General features: G+C 34.0%; 1 protein-coding gene across 2 annotated transcripts in view; it reads right to left on the bottom strand.

Annotated features, from left to right (window-relative positions):
• LOC124359707 (protein phosphatase PP2A 55 kDa regulatory subunit) overlaps window positions 1–20831 on the bottom strand; it is a 144191-nt gene extending 123360 nt beyond the window's left edge. The window contains exon 1 of one of the 2 annotated variants that reach the window (XM_046812664.1): window positions 20608–20831. The gene's annotated coding sequence lies outside the window, so the exon portion shown is untranslated. Of the gene's footprint in view, window positions 1–20503 lie in introns of both variants that reach the window. The other variant, XM_046812665.1, reaches the window with a different exon arrangement.
• Between the last annotated feature and the right edge of the window lie 2337 nt (window positions 20832–23168).

Genomic DNA, 23168 nt, shown 5'->3' on the forward strand with positions numbered 1-23168 from the left:
TATTTAATAGTAATTACTGACACTTTACATTTTATGCTTAAAAGATTTTATGTTAAAAATGATGTTCAACGCAATCTTTTGTTGTTAATTTCGGAGTTCCACAAAGGCGTGAAAGGGCGCAGCCTCCAGGCGTTCATCTCGGGTGGCTGGAACAATGGACAGAGTAGTTCATCATGCGATAACACAACAGCTACAGCTAAGGCTCGGGAACAAAGAGGATCGGGCTGAGCTATCGATTCTATTTCGGTTTGGCGTTGCTTAAAACTAAGTCAAATTAACAATGTTTTAATTCCAGACGAATAAATAAGTATGTATTTTTGGTTTGCGCTATCAACATACGAGTAGAATATAGCCATGAATTGAAAATTCATTGAACAGACGAATTCTTTGCAATCACTTTTAAAGGAATATGATTTTTAAATTGCACGGCCAATTAAGCATGCCTTAGAGAATTAATAATCCGGCCATACAGGCAGCGAGGTTTTCCAATACAATTTCTATGAAACTGAATACAGTTTCTACACACGTGATCTAGCCGCTAGAGATGGCGATTTATTGCGGCTACAATTCCTATAAAGTTGAATACATTTGAAATGTCTACATTTTTACAGCAGTCCTTCATAATCTTGTCAACAGAGTTAACACTTTTGACTCCAAGAAGAGTCGCATTCTAAATTTAAAATGTTGATGTAATTGATTGGTCTGATTTTGTAGGGAGTCAATCTATTAGTTTCAAACCCACTGTGAAGTTTGAGAAAGCGGTCGCCCTATACCATTCTATGCGGAAGTCCTCTCTGCCCTAAACTCGAATTAGAATCAACTGTGCATAGTGACATCTAGAAGATAAGGCTTGGTAGAGTTATCAATCCGAGCTCAAAACTCCATATACTTTAATTTTTTGATGATGCTGACAGCTTCTTTTGTCATATTTTCAGCACATTGAATCACCTCTCCACTGTAAATTGATGAATCCAAATAAATAAAAATAAGACTGGCCCCAGAATTAATCCTTAAGGAATATCATAGGGCTTTTTGATTCATTGTCTCTGGGTATTTGCAATCTCAGCCTGTCACTAAACTATGATGAAAGTCATTCATGACGCAGACCTCCGACTTAACTTGCCCATATATGATGCAATAGTGTCGCATGATGCACAGAACAAATGCTTTGGAAAGGTAGATCAAAATGATGAGCACTTGTTCAAGCCTCTTCTTGTGTGTGAGGCCAGCTGAGCATGTGCCAAAGAATTGTTTATCTGGCCGGAACAGAGAGTTTTTGCGGACACAATACCAATGAAATTCAATAGGAAACCATAACTCATTGTGCGGTCAGCTGGCTATCGACAGTCAATTACATTTTGCCACAGTTCCAAGGAAACTGAATGAGGCATCGTACTCATAATCCAGCCAGTGTGCTGACATGTGGGCGTGCGGCTCGACAACTTTTCATCAGGCCACAAGCCAGTGAGATTTTATGACAAGCTCAATTGAAATTGAATTGAGCATTACAAGTGTGATCTAATCGGATGAGAGAACAATACCTTCGGCTACACGAAGGAGTAAATTACGGCCATACTGCCATTCGTAGTCGAATGATTTTGCGTTCAACGTAATCCTGTTACTTTGATTGAAATTTCATAGATTATTCCAATATGAGCGCACTCAATGCAATCCTGTCAGTGGATATGGTTAGATTTATTTATTTACAGTGTGTTCCAAATGTAATGCACACTGAAGGGATCTTGTAAACTAAAATTTACAGGAAAGATAAAATGGACAAAGTTGTGCGTGGTAACAAAACCTATAAATTAATGTGGTCGAGTTGATTATTGGTTGCGTCATTCACTCGCTGCGCTCAAAAACTCTTTTTGGTTCAAATTGACTAACTCTCAGTAAATGTAATCGTTTTATATGAAATCTGCATAAAATTTCCTTTAGTTTTTAAATATTATAATGAAAAAATGTTCAAGACCAACAAGGAGGAGACAAAGGGTTTGAGTCAATGTTTTAAATGCAACGACCCATTTTTTGCTTGATAATAAAGTAGACTCCAAATATACCATATATTTTATACTTTCCTTGTGTTTTATCAAATAATTTATAAATCCCGTTTTTGTATGGTTGTGAGAATTGGTATTCTTCTATTCGGATAGTTAGTAAACTTGACTGATATTTCACTGTACACAGTGTTGGAATCAGCTGTTAACTAATTGTCAGACAAGGTCAATCTAAAAATTGTTTTTTTTTTTACTTTTTTGTAATTGATTAGCAAAGTAGCATGTAAGTTTCAAACTGTATCATATTTTATCACTATATATTTCATTACCTCATACAAGAATACGCGTATATTAAGACAATGTTTGACACTGTGGGAAAAGTTATTGTATGAATTCTCAAGATTTCTTTGATTTCCTTTATTTATTTCTCAACTTAAGACGTTGATGAGTACAACGTATCCATATGTCTGGTTATTAGCTAAATGAAATGGAGCTAGAAAGGCAAGCATGACAATTAAAAAAGCTTCAAGTTTTATGACGAGTCCGAACAATGAAAATTCCCCTTTTTGCTATGATAGGTTGTTGAATTTAAACTTCTATTGAAAAATTCCACCCCTTCACTCCTTAGTAGTTTAGAAACCTTAACAATGTTTACAAGGTCACCGACCGAATGAGTCAAAACCGACTTCTCGAGACAACGAACTGTACTCCCTAGCCTGTTGTACTCAACTGTTATTATTATTGCATTAAACATTTTCACTTAATTTCGAACGCTGGTGCGCTTCTCTAGAGTACGTGTCACATGTACTTAGCGACATAGACCATAGACAATGAAAGACCTCCCTTGTAGAGATGTTTACATTGTTTCCTGAAATAGAAATGGCTACCCGCCAGGCTGTCTGTCTCCTCGCGGCTGTTCCTTGACAGACTAAGGTTATGGACGTGTTTTAAAAGTTTGTCGTTCTCATCATACTTTGCAAACAACGGGTTTTGTCATGTTCACTGAGATACGAGAAGGAGAGTTTGCATAATAAGGGTTTTTAATTGGTTGTTCCGTAGACCTCATCATATATACTGACATTAAAAACAGTTTTAAATTGGGACCGTAAAAAATGGGTCACAACAAAGTATTTACATGTATATATATATATATATATATATATATATATATATATATATATATGTGTATATATATGTAAATAAAAGTCGTTTGACAGGTATTTTGTCTTCCGATCATATGTTAGTTTGCTTATTTAAACGCATATGGGACAGATACGGCCAAATACAAATAATTGAATCGGAAAAAGTAAGGGCTTGTTCACATGAGCGCGACGTGTCGCGCGACACGCCGCGCGACAGAAAAATGGCTTTGTACACATTCGGCGGCCGAATGAGCGGCAGAACGGGCGGCCGACAACTAGTGCACTGCCGGTATGGAAGTGGAAGAGGCAACATGTCTCTATATTTTGTACTGGTGTATTGCTCTAAATATAAAACTAGCACTTACCCAACTGCTTTTTCTCTTCAACTGTGCTTTCAGTTTTAGAAAATATATCTACAACTTCCTCCCACGCAGATCTCTTTAAAACCCTGTTCTTGTAATCTGGACTTTCAAGATCCCACAATGCTCTTCTCTTTTCAATTTCATCAATAAAACTTTCGGTGTCAAATGGGTCTTGCTCCATCTCCATATTCACTCACCAATATCACTCACTGGACTCGGCGTGTGTACGCTCCAATACAAAACAAGCAACTGAAGCCGCGCTAAAGTCGCGCGGTTGACGCGTATACTACGAGTCGCGCGACACAACTAGCGGCAGGTTCAGCGGCGCGGCGCCATGTGTATGCTGCCATAGTTATATGTTGTCTTTTAGTCGCGCGACGTGTCGCGCGGCACACACGTCGCGCTCATGTGAACAAGCCCTAAGCGCTCTGTGGTGTAATGGTAGCATATTTACCCGGCAAGTGAGAGATCTGGGTTGGAGTCCCAGAAAAATATATAATTGAAAAATGAATTAATGATTGATATTTAAACACTAAACACAAAAATATAAAAGTAATGATTATCAAGTAATAATAACCCATACCGAAATTGATCGGTAAATGTGTAAATGGGTCGATTTACTGAATTTCAAATTCTATTGAAATTCACTAAAATGTAAGTTTTCCTATTCAAACCGCGTCAACAAATTCAACTAATTCAGGATTCGCTGTGGAGGTGTCAGGTATGAATGGGAAAACTTAAATGTTAGTTAAGTAACACTGGCTTATATATATATATATATATTATATATATATATATATATATATATATATAATGTAATATGACAACAAGTGATATAATAATAAAAGGTATAACAAAATAATTTTGTTACAGTTTTTACAGGGAAACAAAGCATTTTCCTGTTGAAATAACGCTTAACTAGACTCGGCATTCACATAATAATAGGAAAAATTGTTCCCAGTTATTTTCGTTCCGTTCAAAACAGTATAAGAACCAAAACTTGTATAATATAATGGAACTTTTTGTGAGTCTTGACCATAACATTCACTATACGTCACTGTTTTCAAAATTTCACAACTTTTGTAACGGTAGCAGTTTTTGAACACGTAAAATAGTTTCATACACAAAACGTCTGTCTTAACTATCTCCAACTTTTCAATGACCATCAAAACTATTAATGGTCATAATATTTTAAAAGAAAATAACAATTTTAAAGGTTTGTATTTCTGGCATATTTTACCTACTCTCCTATCCTCCAAGGAAATACCAAATCACCGAGGTTTCACACTGCTTAATTAGGTAAGAAATAGATTCTCCTCGTCAACAATCGATTACCTAATATTATCAGTCAGGGATAGATGTTCTACCCCGCCCCGTGCAGTATTAATGGAAGGGACAAAAGAATTTAGAAATAAATAGATAAAAATAAAATCACAGCTAAATCATTTTTAAACGCCTGATTTATTATTTTAGTAAATTATAACGTCAAAAAATATACAAGCTAAATCGTTTAAGTCAGATTGAAACAAAAGTAATAAGGGTTATTGCCGATGTTTAACATGGACTCTAATAACGGACGATTACGAGAGTCTAGTAGAGCTGCAAGCTCAATCCTCCACAAAGGAGAGATTAATTTTTATTGACTGAATTATTAGTTTTGTTCGTAGTTAATTAATAATAAACTTTATAGTGTTGTGGAATAATACATGTTGTAAATACCTTGTCTTAATTTTCCAAACGAAATAATACATACAATCTGCTTCTAATACACCATATATATTTTTATCATTAAACCAAGTGACGCCATTGATAACCGACGTATGCAAAAGTGATTCAGAATTAATTTAGGGCGTTGTCTGTAGTAATTAATGCTTCGTTACTTCAATCAGATTCTTGGAACCTTGGCCAGATTCTTGGAATTTTGATTTGTTCCTTTGAATCTTTATCGGATCCTTGAAATCTTCATCACATTACTGAAATATTGATCAGACTCTTGCGACTTCGGTCATAACAGTTAATCTTTACTCAGATTAGGTTCTTGGAACCTTCGTCAGATCTAGGATGCTTCCAAATAACCTTGAATTAGATGAATGGAAATCGGCTGCGCTGACCCCACTACCAATTCTAATAAAACGTGAGACGATTTATTAATCCATTAACAATGTTGGTTCTACTTAAACAAATTCTAAATATTTTATGGGTTGAAGGTTTAGAGAGATTCCTTTAAAAATCAAGGTCACTAGAGTACACCGTATGTTTACACCCGACATTGCTGTAAAAACTAGTTTACTTAACATAAAAACAATTATAGGCTATTAATATAAAGAAATGTCATTAAGAATGATCAAGGACCGTTTAAAAATGTGAAGATCGAACTGTTGATTGTACCAAACTTCTTCATCTTAGAAACAATGTTCTTCTTTATGTCCAAATGCTCCTTGGCTAGAAGTCGAAACACACACATTTGAGATGGAGGCAGAAATAACTAGCGAACTGGGAGGCGCATAACGGTAGTTTATGAACTCATGCCTTCTCAGGCTGATGCCCGGTGTTTATTAGTCAACAGTCTACCAGACTAAACAAAAAATGCACCAACGCCTAAAACGTTAAAACTCGTCTGATACGCATCTTAGCTTCATATCCATTCATATTGTTAAGGATTTTTAAACACTTGAATGGACGAGCTGACTTAGACGATTATGATTATGCTAGAATCGGGTAATTGTGCCAACGAAATGGAGTTAATAACGTTTAGAGTTTTTATTTCATCGTGTACTTTAAAATCTGGGTAAATGACCAGTGGAGTAAGTACTTACGGCACCACGCAGTCACCAGTTAGATTAATTAAAAAAGCTAATATGTTTGACTTAGCGATTTTTTCATCTCATTTGCCCTACTTTTACGCACTCGTCCTATAACTTACAATTGCTTGCCACGCAACAATTAAAACTAATTTCGTTAATTTTTCTTGTAAACTCATCCACGCCACGATTATTGGAAATTGTTCTTATTTGACCACTGAATTGATACGGCCACATTTATATTGTATCATTTCCCGCTGTGAATCATAAACACGTAGGCGAGTTCCACTGACATTGGCAGGCTGATGAAAACCGGATCGTCGACGGCAAGGTCGCTAGTGACAACAAGTGATCAAATGGTGAGCCTACTTTAATTGGAACAATTGAGGCATGCATTGATCCCTCCCCTATTTTAGGACATCCAGACTGGCATTACGGATATTGAACAAACAAATATTTTTTATATATTTCATTAGACTTACATAAAATAAAAAAAACAATTCGATTTGAGATACGAAAAAATATCTTGTCCAATATAGCCTACTATATTACTCTTAATTTTTTATTCAGGAAGGTATCTTTCTGATCTTCTCATTTTTGCGTTGACTATATATCCTAATACCCAGTTCTCCGGACAACCTACGAACATTTCCAATTTTAAGTCTAATGCCAGAAGACAGCTGTATGTGCTGATATGTGCTGTATGTGCTATTTTTGATGTGAATGTTGAGTTTATCTCCAGTTCCCTTTCTCTTAGAGGACGCTGCTTTAAGAGGGATGTGAGCTGGAGCTTAACTCAACATTCACATTGAATCAACCCTTCCCACCATAAGTACAGTATATGTAGAAAATTCGTGTGCTCCATCGTGCTTAGAGAGCTTCTTCGAACTATTTTAGATCTCTTCGACGAACACAACTCCATAGTCCAGGTTGGCTCCTGGAACTGTGACAGAGTCAATTTCCGGGCGTTGCGCTTAGAGGAAGGTGAACTGGGGCTAAACTCAACATTCACATTGAATCAACCCTTTCCCACCATAAGTACAGTATGTGTAGAAAATTCGTGTGCTCCATCGTGCTTAGAGAGCTTCTTCGAACTATTTTAGATCTCTTCGACGAACACGACTCCATAGTCCAGGTTGGCTCCTGGAACTGTGACAGCGTCATATTCCGGACGCTGCGCTAAGAGGAAGGTGAACTGGGGCTAAACTCAACATTCACAATGAATCAACCATGCTTACTATTTTGTATATATTCTGAGATTTTAGGTAGACTTGTCAATTATAATTTATTAAGCTTATCATTAAGGACCTGACAGGTCTTCTTGAAATCGACCCACTATTCGCCCGTCTGTCCAATAACTTCTTATAAAAAGGTCTTAGACATCTGAAACTTGGTACATGGGTTTGTCATAGTCCAAGAAAGAAAATTATTGTCTTTGGAGTCAAAATATCGATGAGTAGTTCGTCCGTCTGTCTGTCTATCCACCTACCTTCTGGGCGATAACTCTGGACAGAAAGGCCTAGAGGCTTGCAACTTAAAACACAGCTTCTCTTTGATTACATAGAGTTCTACTGATTTTGGGCTCAAACAGTCAAATGGCAGTTCGTATACCTGTCTGTCCGTCTCCGCGGTAACTTTTGATAAACAAAAATTTTCAGCCACTAGTAACTTAGTATATTAATTTCTACTAATCTAGGAAATAAATCTTTTAATTTTGGGGCAAAAAATTGCATGATAGCAGATAAACAAAACCAAAGAAAAATTATAACATATAACGTAAAAATATACATCCTACGGCAAAATGTGATGTGTATATAATCAAATGGAGAACCCGTGAAACCATCTCTTAATTCTCTTATTACGAATCAATGTTTTTTTTTTTATCTAGGTCGGTACCGCTCTTCTATAGACACATATAAGACATTTATATTCCTTTATTCACTGTTTTCTCATCTAAAACTAGTTAAAACTCATATGAAAGGATCTGCACAATCTCAAATTCCTATGCGCTACATCCTTTTTAATTTCTTTGTTTGAAGGTTATTTTTGACGATGTAAGGATTGTGAAGAAAACAGGACTTTTCCGGACATTTGCCGTTGATCCATTTTATCATTGAATATTGAATCATTGAATGTAATCATTTGGAAGATTAGTGTTGTGTATAGTTTTTATTAAGTGCATGTTTTTAGAGTTAGTGAAGTTGACAAACAACATGGTGGTTTTGATTCCTGACTTAGGCGTGTCACTACGCTTTGGTATGATTTGTTTATTTTAACCTAGTTTGTAATTATGTATTAGGTTAGTTATTACCTGAAGAAGAGATCAGATTGCAGATCTCGAAACGTAGTGTTTACTGATTTCTTGTTTCACTGAACGATGGCAAATGTCCGGAAAAGTCCTGTTTCCTTCACTTTTTAATTTATCAAGTTGTTAGCATACATTGGACACACCCGATAATTAACATAGCATACCTAAAATTAGCTTCTTAATATAATATACGTATGAAATGTTAAGGCAGTGAATTGACAATCAGTGTGCTACGGAGTAACAGTTAATCTTATTTTTATAATTTAGTGAATTCTGAAACTTGTGTATTGCAGTCAGTACTTTTATAAGGTAAATAATATATTTTAAAGTTCAAAATTATGTACACCCGTTAAGAAACAATAACTGAGCCTGACCTTAATCGAGATAATGAGGGATTAATCTTATGGTAGAATTGTCGGTCCCCTTTTCCTGGTACTTTTCTATCAGTATTGAAAGACAGCAGCTTCGAAGGGAAAGACAATGTAAATTTAAAAATTCTGGACTTGCCTATTTATATTAGTGCTGTTCAGCTCCTATTGCACTCTCTCTTAAAAACAAATAATGCATCGCATAATGTAATTAAAATACCAGTATTATAGACCAAAACCTACATTAATTACATAGAAACTAATATGATGTGGAAATTTGTCTTATAAAATATGACCAACTATTTATAGATACAAGTTAATATGAAGTAAGAGGTACTAGGGATCCTTTTGATAGGCTATATGAAAACTCTGGCCCAAAAGCTCGTTCGGATACGATAACGAATTGAACTACTAGTCCAAACATAGCTCATTGTTGTTAAGTGAGTGATTAATGTTATTATAGATGGATGTTTTGTGTGATTTAGTTGAATCGTCCATTATCGAATGTCTAGTAGGGAAAAATTGATTTGAGGTGAAGTCACGATTGGTTGAATTCAGGTTATCTTTTAGAGTTTACGTGATACTGATTTGATTATTTGAAGGCTAAATTAAGCCAGATAACGAAACAAAAACCATGACTACTCTTCCCTTTTTATACAAGTTTTTGAAATTATTAAGTATTAATTTAATACCCAAAGGACTATATTAGGGTATATAATTCCCTCTTAAAGGCGACTATTTTTAAACGTTTATGGAGTTTTTAAATAAGATTGCTTGACACATTTTAAAGTAAATTTTGAAATGGATCCTCAATTTCTTTAAAAGATTTTACGAAATTATCTACACATATTCCACATTATGATTAATAAACCAATTTGGAAAGGCCCGTCTCATTGTAATGTAGTTGGTTTTGTCTTAAAAAAACAGTTATTCCAGTTTAACAGAACTGACTTTCCCTCCCTCCACACTCATCAACCGAACCATCAAAGAACAATGGTTTGGTCAATCAAAGCCAAAGAAGCAATCGATCTTCTGACCTGACGTAAACTCGTCTATGGCGGTGAAAGGTTAATACTGAGTTATATAGTAAAGTAGAGATGACACAATATGTTACATTAATGTTTTTACAACAGTCGTTTAATTCATTTCCAACGCCCTTAAATTTGATGATTCACTTTAGAGGTTCTATTTGAAGGTGGTATTATTTTGAAAATATATCGAAACGCAATATTTACCAGACATTTTTTATGTTTTCATGAGTTTAAAAGGATAATGGGGGAGATTGTAGCAAAAAATAGTAATGCTGTGGACATCCAGTAGGCTATATTATCAGGTTTTATCCAAAATAATGAATCTTACTATGTTTATTCCATAGATTAAAATACACAGCTCAGTTACCAATGTTACAATTGTATCCTAAGCACAGACCAATACTCTGTAGTAAGTCAGTGTATAAAGAAGTGCATGTATTTGTAATTAACAGTTACAGTAGAAACTAAACGCAAATCATTCATAGAATAAACAACAGACACATAGATATACATTTAAACAAATTTTAATATATATATATATATATATATATATATATATATATATATATATATATATTTGCCAGATAAGTGAATAAAGTAGAACAGTAAAGAAAAAAGTTGTTATATTAAGAAAATGTCCTCATTGTTTACTCATAGTTTTGTTATGACACGTGAATTCAAACAAAATCTGCAAATTCATATAGATATAGGTGTACAGTTTAAACACTAATCAATGATGTCGGAAGAAAGGTAGATTTCACATGTGGCCGTCCATCTTAAAACATTAAGAGATATCGGACAAAGTGAAAGAATAAAAGTTTGTAATTACTTAATACAATTTAAAATTGTATCGCTTTGGATATATTTTTGGAATCAGTTGAGTTAAAACTTTTGCTCAAATGCTAATGGCCGCCATTTCAAAACTTGTTATTGGTTAGGGCTAACCAAGTTTAGTTTAAATATTTTAAAAATTACGGCAGCTATCGTGTAAACAAGCTCGCGTTATATTGCCTAAGCCCATACATACATACATTATACAGATTGTGGTAGTTTTGGATTCTAGGGGTCATGGTCGGAGAAATACGTCCCGGAAATTCCATTAGGCGATAGCAATAGGCAGATTTCTACGGAATCTTCCTAAAAATTTTTAACTTTTTGGAACTAGTATTAATATTGATCATTACCTTAAATAATATTGTAGAAGTTTTTACAATTTCATTTTGTACAGCTTATTGAGATCAAATTAAACCATTCTCCTGATGCAAATCAAGCAGCCAACGATGATTTCTACGTAATAAGATTAAGTATTCACTTCTTGTTGAAACTGTTTCTCAGCAATAACAACCGGAAGTGTCCACTCCATTGTGTAAGAACACCGGCTGGAGCGCCAACAGTGGCCTGACAAACAAACAAACAAACAACTGTTCAGACAACAATCATTGTAGGTGGGCACTTGTTGATTGTAGCCTGCGTACCGATGCGCAGTCGAGTTGTTACAGAACGCTTTGTGTTTGGTTGTGGACAAAATATTCAGGCGACCTTTACAAATTTAATATATGAGTGATAGGCTTAAATTTAAATTTGAAAACTCAAGCGGTTAAAATTTTTTAGCGTAAAAACGATAATTATTGTTATCGCTTTGCCTGTTAAAGAATATACTTATTTCACTATATTTATTAATTTAGTTATTTATCAATGTCGCAAAGGCGCACAACTATAAGCATTTTGGAATCCATTAGGCAAAATCATGTTAAATGAGCTACAAATCGGCTTCCATTATTTGTCCAACACAATTCTCCATTGTAACAGCGCCTGGTCAACCGACAGCTGATAAAGTTGATGAACCGGGAACTGGAATCGCCTATTGTAGTGTCAGTTGCTCTGTCTTCTACCGGCCGTGACGTATCACGTTTAATATTCGTGTGTGATAGGCCTATCAAATGTTCCGTTATTTATTTACTTGATGTGTCTTTTTTGCTGAATTCGTAAGGCCTCACACCAACCGCGTAGCATTAAGGCATCCGAAAGCTACAATTTAAGATTCCAGAAGGAGTCTTTGCCAATGAGCATTTCTGTGCTAATGTGTAATATAACAATAAAATTTATTCGAAAGATGTTATCATTATTTGTGAATTCTCGACCCAAAAGAATGCTAAATCCAACAGAAGACATCTATTCATATTTGCGAGTTTTTTTATTATATAAAGCTTTAAATAGTTATGCTATTGCAAATTTGTTTTCCCGAGTGTTCATATTTTTAGTCATGACTGTTTAAGCATTCTTAACGGTGTGAAACTTTATAAGCAACCTACACACTATTTTCATGTTCAAGTATACAAACCTTGTCCACGTAGTTGTCTGTGTGCACATCTTTTACTAGAAACCAAACAAATCCTATTCATAATTTGATTAACATCGCCAAGTGGTTATTGAATACTTTGTTTCATTTTTTGATCTTATCGGTACATTTCAATTTGACATATTGGAGAGCCGAATTAGATGTCGGGATGGAAATTGTACTATAACAGCCATACTACAAGCGACTTAGATCACGTTAAGAAGGAACATCACCTGTATTAGAGTGCTAATGCCCTGTTCGGCGCGGTTCCGTTTAGCATTCATTACCACTTAAGCAACCAGAGGTTTGTTAATTGGAGCCATCAGCTGTTGAGTAAAGTTTGGCACCGGTTGGTCAGTCAGTCAGCTGATTGTATAACACCACCGTCAGCTGATCTGTGTCTAATGAGCTCCTTGGCCTCTCCACTGCGAACTACTTACTGTACCTTACCACATTCTTACATGCGTCTGATCTCTGACCACTGGTTTCTAGAGATGTTATACATATGTTATATATTTTTGTTTGGCTCAGCGTTAGTGCACTCATGGGGGGGACTGAAAAATGTTTTTTTTTCTTTTTGACTGTCAATCTGTCCGCAAGATAAGTCGAAAGCGAACTGACTTATAGAATTTTGCACGATGCTTCATTTATATATTAGCAGCATTGGTTCGATGATGGTGCACATCACTGCAAGGGATTTGGCTGAGAGTTAACAAACATTTTACATTAATCTTATGACGGTACCACGAAAAAAAAAACAGAATTAGTAAATTTGTTAAATTCGGAATAAAATCAAATGATATTTTAACAAGTAACATATTAACACATGTAGATTATTCGTAAAGAAATAAGAAAAAATCATAGAGTGAAAGTCAATGTTAAAAGTCGGTGACAAGATCTGATTTTAACACACTCTTGCGTTGTATTACCCTCCTTAACTCCACGGAACTTTTTTATTTACGAGTAAATACTGCTATGAAAGCTAACTCAATAAAAAATAGTGTGAATGAACCATGCAGCACAATATCTCGACAAAGATCATCTGCAGGCTTTACATGTTGCATGAAAATGTTCTACATAGACAAGAATTTACATGATGGTGCATGTCCACATGGAATTCGGTGAGCGTCATTGAAGCACTAAGTAGGCTGACACAATTTCTTTTTTTCTGCCAAGGGGCTGTAAAATCTCTTTTCCGTATGATGTATGCCTGTCTATCTGACATCAGGACACCTCAAGAATGAATTGAGCTATAGGCTTGACGAACCCTCTTGCGGGACACATGGTATGGCGTACTCCCATTTTGTGTATTTACTGTAATCGGTGTGCTAGCGGTGTATTTTCATTTCCAAAATACATACGATAAGATAACCACTTCTATAAGTCATGGCAGATTCCATTTGGTACGCAAATTGACCATACAGAAACGATACTCGATACACAAACAGACCTAATAGGACTATCCGAGAAAACTAGCTCATCTAAATTTGTAAAAGTTAATCTTTTTAGATGGAAAAATTCATGCATTCTAGTACGATTTAAATAACTAACAATAGCACATAGATATAGAACTGGCTAGTGCGGAGAAGAGGGTTACTAATAAACTACGGGTACAACAAACTTGACTGTCGATTGCTGAACAGATTATCTATTATGTAACAACTAAAAACTTAAACAACTATGTATCATCAGTAGGAACACTATAACCAGTTGCACTGCCTATGTTACCACAGTTTATTTACCGCAAGTAAATATAATAAAATACGAAATCTTGCAATGTCTATTTAAGAACGTTTCTAGATGTCGTATACACCTCGATGACAAGTACTGTATATACAGAGGAGTATTGGTAAGCCAATATTAATGTAACAGGTCTTTCATCAATGATTATCACGAATCCTAAAAAGAAATCCTAAATCAAGTAAATTTTAAAAGTGGTTTACATTAATATTCTGATTCTCTAATTAACTGGCTTGTACGGTAGAATAAAATTGCTCACGATAGAAACTCCATTCCGTCAACAGTGAGGATTGATTGCGTTTTTGATAGACAGCGACTCCTTATAATCCAACAGATTAATTCATACCAACAGAATGTTAGATGAGAGCCTTCTTGAGTAAATATGCTAAGTTTTCTCTTCGTCTTCTCATAATGTAATTACCCTATATCAATATTAACTAACAAAACTCTATAGCATTATATACAACATTTTAAACGTTTAAATTACGATAAAAAACCAATAATATAACTACAATCTGATTGTTTTAAGCACAAAAATGTGTGTATAAAATTATTTTGTTGGTAATTACAATTAGCATTCAATTAAATAAAATGTTTCAAACGTTTTCTGTGGTTAAGAACGGTGAATAAATTACGTAGATAATAATTGGATTTTATAATTTGCTGCAACAAATCTATTGTGCCACATGATAAGTGATATAGTCATTCAATGCTATCGTCTGTTGCCACTTCTGCCTGCGCTCTATCAAAGAAATAGTAATATTATGAATGCACTACAGAATAATTGAACTGGTTTTACTGAATAAATTTTAACAGTAACGATAAAGATTTAATTTAATTTAATTCAGTAAAACACAGACATACGTTACTGCAAGGATTTATAAAAGGATTCCCAATTCAAAGACAAAAATGTAGTACGTTAGTGCCATCTATGTTCAGTCGCATAGAACTAGCTTTATCTCTGAACACTATTTTGTCATATAATCCTCATGTGGATGCGATATCTACTTCTTGTAAAATCAAAGCTCTTCTTACCACCGAACAAGGGTGAAGTTGACGCAATAAAGAATAGAGGGACCTTACTTTGTAGGTTATGTTCGACAATTGGCACAATTTAACAATCTGTAAAACAACTATCCAGGTAACTGCTCAATTTCGCGCCCAATGTCATCACGATCTCACATAAACGTTACAATGCCGCTGCCGAGGCTGTTATATTTGAGTGCGGTAACACAGCCAACCTATAGCACTTTAAACTTCTCCAAATCTATAACCGATAGGGCTTTAAAGGCCGACCATTAGTTTTAATGCAGAATTTAACATAAAGAATTTCTCACAGTCGTCAATTGCATAATTAATTTGACAAAATGTGCAATTTGTAAATTTTACACATTAATACTGTATGAGACTGGACGATTAGACGTTTGTCAGGATGCAACATAATATAATGTAGCATTTAAGTCAATAACATTTTTTTATTTCTATAATTGTAAAATATCAATGCTTTTAATATTGCACTCTCTCTCTCTCTCTCTCTCTCTCTCTCTCTCTCTCTCTCTCTCTCTCTCTCTATATATATATATATATATATATATATATATATATATATATATATATACTGTTTAGGCAAATTTAAAGTGTATTTAAAACATTATTAAATGTGCAATTATGTAGGTTACCATAGCAAAACTCACTATAGTAATCCAATTATTAAATATTTTAATGCGTGGTAATTTTAATATTTTACCATGGGTAATGAAAATGTACACTCTCACCTATGCTGCCAATTTACTAGACATCTACAACTAGTACTTTTCAATTCAGAATTTTCTACTGGTCAAGTATAATTTATATGCGTGACCAAACTTGAAATGGGGATACCTCGTCGTTACAAATGCATTGGACAAGTTCTCTTTCAATAAAAAAACTTCGACATGGCATCAGTTTATACTTGTACAGCTCTGAGCTCGTATACATAAAACAAAACTTTCACAGTACAGACAAAACATAAAATAGGTTATAGGATATTTACGTAATGTAATACAAATTTTTATTTCTCATAATGGTTCAAGGTGGTAACCTTAGAAAGATTTGAGCACAATATAATAAAACAGAAATACAGCTCAACACAATAACTACTGTAATCCATATCTGATCATAACCAAACCAGGTATGGAAATAGGAAATTAATAGTTACAGATGTGATGTAAAAGAGTTACACCACTCTAACTCAATGTAAAATTTCAAGATGGCAGTCATTCACATTGATATTTGTAAGAAATCTTCACACCGATTGTGATAAAATATAGACCAGATGTAGAATATTCTCAGGTTTATAAATTTTACTAAACTTCCTAAGGCTTTAAAATGATGGGCTTTTGTACTGCATTTTTTAATAATGAGCTTCATAGCGCAAAGTTTAACTGAACTTTTTAATTCTTGGTTAATTTATAAAAGCTGCTGTTCCTAAAAGGGTTTTCAATATCTTATAGTTTAATAAGATTGAAGTCTTTGACTTTTGAGAAATATAAAATAACATAGCAGTGATACCGCACGTTTTAAAACTATTAACTTCCGTTAAGTTACTAATTTTAATTCCAAACAAGCCTGGCGCTATTTGAAATAGTCTGGAAGCTTACAGTTTCCATTCAAAGTTAGCAGTGCAGAGGCCATTTACACTTATTAAAAATCTCGGTTGTGTCAAAATATAGGTTATTCAATTTCGAATTATTGTAAATGGTGGGCTTTTACAGGTATACTATAAATTTTTAAATTTAGATTTCATTCCCATATCAAAATGTTTCTGTAAAACTATAATGTTTTTAAACCATTTCTAAACTGTTTAATCGTTTTTATATCTTGTGTGACATATCAGCAAGGTGGGCTTCCATTTTTTTTAAGTATTCCTGGCCATTAGAGAATCATCATTGCAACAATTATATTGTTTTAATAATCATTCAACACATTTTACAATAACAGTCGCACACGAAATCTACCTGTGGTTAAGTGATATTTTAAACAAAAATATATTGTAGAATTATTGTAGATGTACTTGTGGAAGAGTTTATACATTCAATTCGTCTAAAATCGTAAAAAATATTACTACAAAAAATTAAATAATCTCTAAGAAGTATAGATTACTCTCACTAACCAAAACGGAACTGTATTTTAGGTCATACATTTCTTTTTTATATAATTTTTGTTGCTGTAAATTGCTGTAACTTACCCCAAGAAAATTTTTTGAGAACACTGACAGTACAATCTCATGACAAACGATTATCACGGACAAGTAAACTGACAGTATCTATATTTATACCCAAGCATGTCGCACAGCCAACTAAAGTGAGAGTTTCACCGCCCAAAATAACTGATAGATGTTCTCGATTATTTATCAGATTAGAGCTATAAATAACATTTGATTTAGCACCAACACTTGGAATACAAACAAAGTCCTAAAAGTAGCTTTTCCAATTCTTGAAAGTTCAGCAGAAATTTGAAATCTATCTTCTACACTGACTAAAACTGTTTTCACTGAATCCCTTCCCCAACTTAAAAACATATTCTATCAAATATAAAAAATAGTAGTCCTAATAAAGACCTCAAAATGTATGAAGACCTTGCAAAATATCAAGATGTGGAACTTGCAAATTCACGGAAGACTAAATCATTAGCAGATCGACCAACAAGGAATACAACATTAATTGAAATTCAAACAAAGTTATCAAACCGATGTGGTGCAAACATTGCCGAAACGATTGTATTGGTAAAACCAATAATCTCCTTAGAATAACGATAACATCGCTTTGGCATTTCCTATCAAAATTCTGAAAGGCCTTACATGCCATAAAAAATTTAAACATTTTTAAACTCAAAAGAATTTATTGTAATCAATCGAATTCGAATTCGAACACAGTTAAAAAACCATTAAGAAATGTATAAGTAACCCATAACTTGATTTTAAAATCAAGACAGTCTGATTGACAAAAGTTATAGGATATAGTTACTTTACATCTCAGCAGTTTCTTATTTATATTTTATAACCTGTTGTGTTTTTTTATGTATTAAGGATTTTGCTTTGTATAGGGTTACAAGATATGATAAAGATCAACAATGGTCAAAGTACAGCTAAACCCCTGTTTTACTTTTTGAATAATAAATGTTTAAAATAACATTCGAAAAATTTCAGTTTATAATAAATCTGTTACGATTTTAGTGAAGGTTTCCCTAATAACATCACACAAGCATGATAAACATTTTTCTAGGAACTTCAGGTTTTAAATCAGTCCATTCAGATTAATTCTTATCGTATTATTTTAAACGATATCACACTTGAATTGATAAATATTGATTACAACGCGAAGTTTAAGTAAAGCCCAACGAGTATGAAATGTATTTCTGTTCTGATGAACTTTACTCGTACATAGAGCTGTGTAGACCAAATTTGTAACTGGCGAATGAATTAAAGACTGCATGAGATATTAATAATTTGTACCGTAATTACAAAATGAACACATTTTCATTGGATTAAAACTTGGTAAAAGAGATTCAGTTCAGTAATTCGTCACCTAACGAATGCATAATGAATGTATAATCGACTTATTGAACACGTTAGAGCAGCTAATAAAGTTACAGGCGGATTATCTTCTACAGATGCGTCAACAAATAATTAATTACAGGTGGAAAACAGCTGATCGACCCTTCCCCCGCCAATCCCGACTGCTTCGGCTTTTGATTAAAATGAACTGCTCCTGTTGCTCTCTCGGCTCTCAAAAGGCCAACAAAAATACAAATATCATTAATAACGTTGTGATTATTATTAAAAGTATCAGTTTTATTATGTTTAAGTTAACTTATGGATCAGTAGTTTAACCCACGGAGCAGTATTTTTGGACAATCAGTACAATATAAACTAGTTAATATATTTGTATATATGTGTGTGTGTGTGTGTGTGTGTGTGTGTGTGTGTGTGTGTGTGTGTGTGTGTGTGTGTGTGTGTGTGTGTGTGTGTGTGTGTGTGTGTGTGTGTGTGTGTGTGTGTGTGTGTGTGTGTGTGTGTGTGGTGTGTGTGTGTGTGTGTGTGTGTGTGTGTGTGTGTGTGTGTGTGTGTGTGTGTGTGTGTGTGTGTGTGTGGTGTGTGTGTGTGTGTGTGTGTGTGTGTGTGTGTGTGTGCGTGCGTGCGTGCGTGCGTGCGTGCGTGCGTGTGTGCGTGCGTGTGTGTGTGTGTGTGTGTGTGTGTGTGTGTGTGTGTGTGTGTGTGTGTTTTGTATGTTGTGTGTTGAATAAATATTTATTATATTTGGTTAAACATTATATCATCGGTGTACATGGAAAAGTGCGTACAAAATGTGACATGAGACTTAAAGAATATTTCTACTTCTTCTAGAATTTGAAATTCGATATTAAACAATAGCACTATTCTAATGTTCAGAGAGTAAAATTAATGCAGCTTCCGAAATTAGTATGGAATCAGAGAGTTCAATTTAGATGGTGCAATGAGTTTTTTTTTTATTGAGACATTTCAAATTTACAGTCTTTTTTAAATAACAGTAAAAAATAAGGAATAACTCATAATTTACGAGAAAATTTAAAACTGATCGCTCCAAATTTGAAAAATATTCTAACCAAATAATAACGGTTCTATTTTAAGGATTAAAACGGTCAAATTTGTAATAAAATTTAAATATTTACGAAAATTACTTAAAGAAATTAAATTTTTATGAATACATATCATTCCGTTATATTATACTTTATATTCACACTCTAATACACTTATTTACTTTTATCGGGTTTTCTGTTGGCAAATTGCCACTGATGCCCACACACCAAGCTGAATGCCTACAACCCCTTATAGAATGACCAAAACTTTAATAATTTATCAAAGGAAAAGCGATTGCATCATCTTAATTTGAAACAGTACTGCCACACTATTGATTAACAAAATATATTTTGATAAATCATTTTCCTGAAACAACTAAATTACAAAAATGAAGCATTTCGTATTCTTTAAACAGGAATTATTTAACATTTATTACAAGTAATAAAATACAAAATTGTTCACAAGTAAACATGCAAGATTCAAGACAATTAATTTAGTATGTTCCAAGCAGTAAAAACAAACGAGCAGAAAATAAAAGGTTCGTTAAAAGAATAATTGCTGGTAATTGTTTTGGATTCTTTTAGATTTCTTAGACTTGTAGCTAGTGAGAAGGAAAATTCCACAAATATTTTGCATTGCGCGGAAAATCACTTGTTTAGTTTTCTTATCAAGCGTTGTTGCACAAGTGATGAAAAGTTCCCAAGGCCACCTAGAATATGGGGGGAAACTGTAGAAATTGTGTTTCAGAACCGGCATACATTTGACTAAGTTTTTTGTACATGTTGTACAAAACGCTTCAGAAGAGCGTTAAAGGACTTACCAAATTCCTCCAAAATCGCAACAAGCATCCACCATGCGATCTTCTCGATCAATCAGTAATACAACACAAAACACACAATCCACAAAAAAACTATTCTATCTAACCTTCAACTAAGATGTATCCACGAAACCGACTCAAAATGTGCTAAAAATTGATGTTAATATTTTCCACCAGAGACGAAATAAACCATAATCGGATCACTTTTTAAACCAGTGGACAATATAAGCAATACGTAAGTTATAATACTGGTAGAGTTCATAACACGTTTCTGTTTATCCAAGCACAAAGACTCACTGACACACTTCCCTTCAACGACAGACCGCAGACTACTACTGGCCTGTCTGGAGTCTAGACGGTTGAATATCGCGCTTGCCAAACGTAAGTGATTACGTACAGATAATGGGAATAGCAGGAGCTGACACCTAGCGGCCTACGCTCAAACTGCATTCAACTCCTGCTATTGACAGATTGTTTAATCCACAACAAATAGTTTTTCTATTTTGCAGCTAATTAATGGACAAAAGCTATTTTTTATTCACTGTCATTAATTATACCCTACATAGATATCTACTAAAATAAAGCTAAAATTGATATCTGGTCTAATAACTTAAATTTAATGAGATCACTGCTATAATACTTGCAACTTGAGGTGTAACAGTAATATCTGAATTCAGATTCTTTTACTTGGTTGTTTTCTGAGGAGCCAAAGTGTGTAACTGATAAAAGAAATTTGGACTTTAAAAATAGTTCTATAATTAATTAAATTTTTATATAAGAACAATAATGTATCTATAAATGTGATGGGCACAGGAAAAGAGACCTTATGATACATTTTGATAGTTTTGAGTTAGTAATTGTTGTTAGAGCATAATTTTCAGAAACCATATATATCTTATACAAACTTTTATCTTAAAAAATAAGTAAGTTAAGCAGTTTTTATTTTAGAATTATTAAAACATTTGTTTTCAGAAAATTTAAATTAAAAATTAGCTTTTATCTTGCCTTCTAACCATGCCATTTACACATCTATTGACATATTCATCAATCTGTTCAGAACTTAGCTTTGAATAAAAACTATAACTCTAATGTGTATGAAAGGCTTTATCTGAAAAATTTCCAATTAAAGAGTAGCTTATGGACTGTAACTATTTTTCATAACATAATTATTACATACAGAAAATAATTTTGCTATAGGCACATTGCATTATTTTTAAAAGTAATAAAGAGAGCAGATGTAAAGCATTGTAAAAATCGATATAGGAGTAAAAGAACTGTAAAATGTATAATTATAGCATTTTTTTATCTGAGAGTGCCAGATGATTCACTGATATTGTTTTGAGGTAGCATCCTCCTCCTTTTGGTTGGTATTGGAGTAAAAGAGACAATCTTATTCACCTCTATCAGGATCTTCCTAGGTTCAGATCTTTGATCAAGGCATAACAAATCTTGGAATTCTTCAGAGCAGTATGTTCAGATTTTGTTCATACAAAAATTTATTCTGTTTCCATGATAAACCTTCTCACAAAATTTGTTCATGAAAATCTTCCAGTGGGTTTGTGCCTTATCACACTGGTAGTTTTTGGGCAATAATGAATTATTTGGCAAATTACTTTTCCTTTACCTTATGCATCACTCAAAGCGGTTAAATTAAGTAATATTCTTTATTACTCTACTCATTGTTTAAAAAATAGCTCATACAGTCATAAACAGATAGAGAGACTTAACTTTTTCACTTCCAATTGAAAAGAGTTTTGATAAAGGGGTTGAATCAATAACAAAGTCTGCAAGAGAACTAGATTTCTCTATTCTAAACTTTTGTCTCAAGATCCAAAATCACAATCTCAAGCAAATTCTGTGTACCCAACCAGTAAAAATAATAATGTTATTTTTGTTCTGAACCACACAGTTATCCACACGCAATTACAAGGTTTTCTCACATAATCCGTGATGTTTTAATGATCTATTGTAAAACGATACTAGTAAGTAACTTTTTTTGTTCTCTTAGGACAAGAAGCTTAGAAAATTGTACCTAGTCCTTTAAGAACCTTTGCGCTACTTCCAGAGTGACAGGATATTCTGGATGGGTACAGGCCGCCTCCTGTCGAGATCCATAACGAAGAATTTAGGGCACTAATCTTAAATCATGTCCCTTCAGAAGAAGAGGAAGCCAGCTCCGAACCATCCTCTCCCGTCAAAGCAGGCACGGAGTGGTATACCCTTAGGTCTAAGCTAGCACTGTTGGAGTTTTCTTAGGGAACAAATCCCACCAAGTCCAATAGTCATCTCCTGCAATAGACTAGGCCTATCAAATTACCCATCCACCCCAGAATCTCGACATTTGCGGCTAATGGTTTGCTGCTTCTGGACATCAATAAGGTTGTCCAGATTTAAGTGACACATTGGTTTTTGCTGTGCCCAGTGTGGGTTCAAGTGGAAGGTATTAATCAGCCAGAAGTAAACCCTCCTGGAGGAATACAGTAACAGAATAGATAAATAGTGAACAAATAGGAATAAATTAAACAGTGTTCCTGACTCAAACAGTAAATACTTCAATATTTTACAAAAGAGACCTTAAATTTCACCATATAAATAACATCATGGAGTCCCTTTTACCTGGTGCAAGGGCTTGGGAAATATTTTAAACACTGTTGCCGCTTTAAAAAAA

The sequence above is a fragment of the Homalodisca vitripennis genome, chromosome 4 (assembly GCF_021130785.1).
Source record: "Homalodisca vitripennis isolate AUS2020 chromosome 4, UT_GWSS_2.1, whole genome shotgun sequence".
Taxonomy (NCBI): Eukaryota; Metazoa; Arthropoda; class Insecta; order Hemiptera; family Cicadellidae; genus Homalodisca; species Homalodisca vitripennis.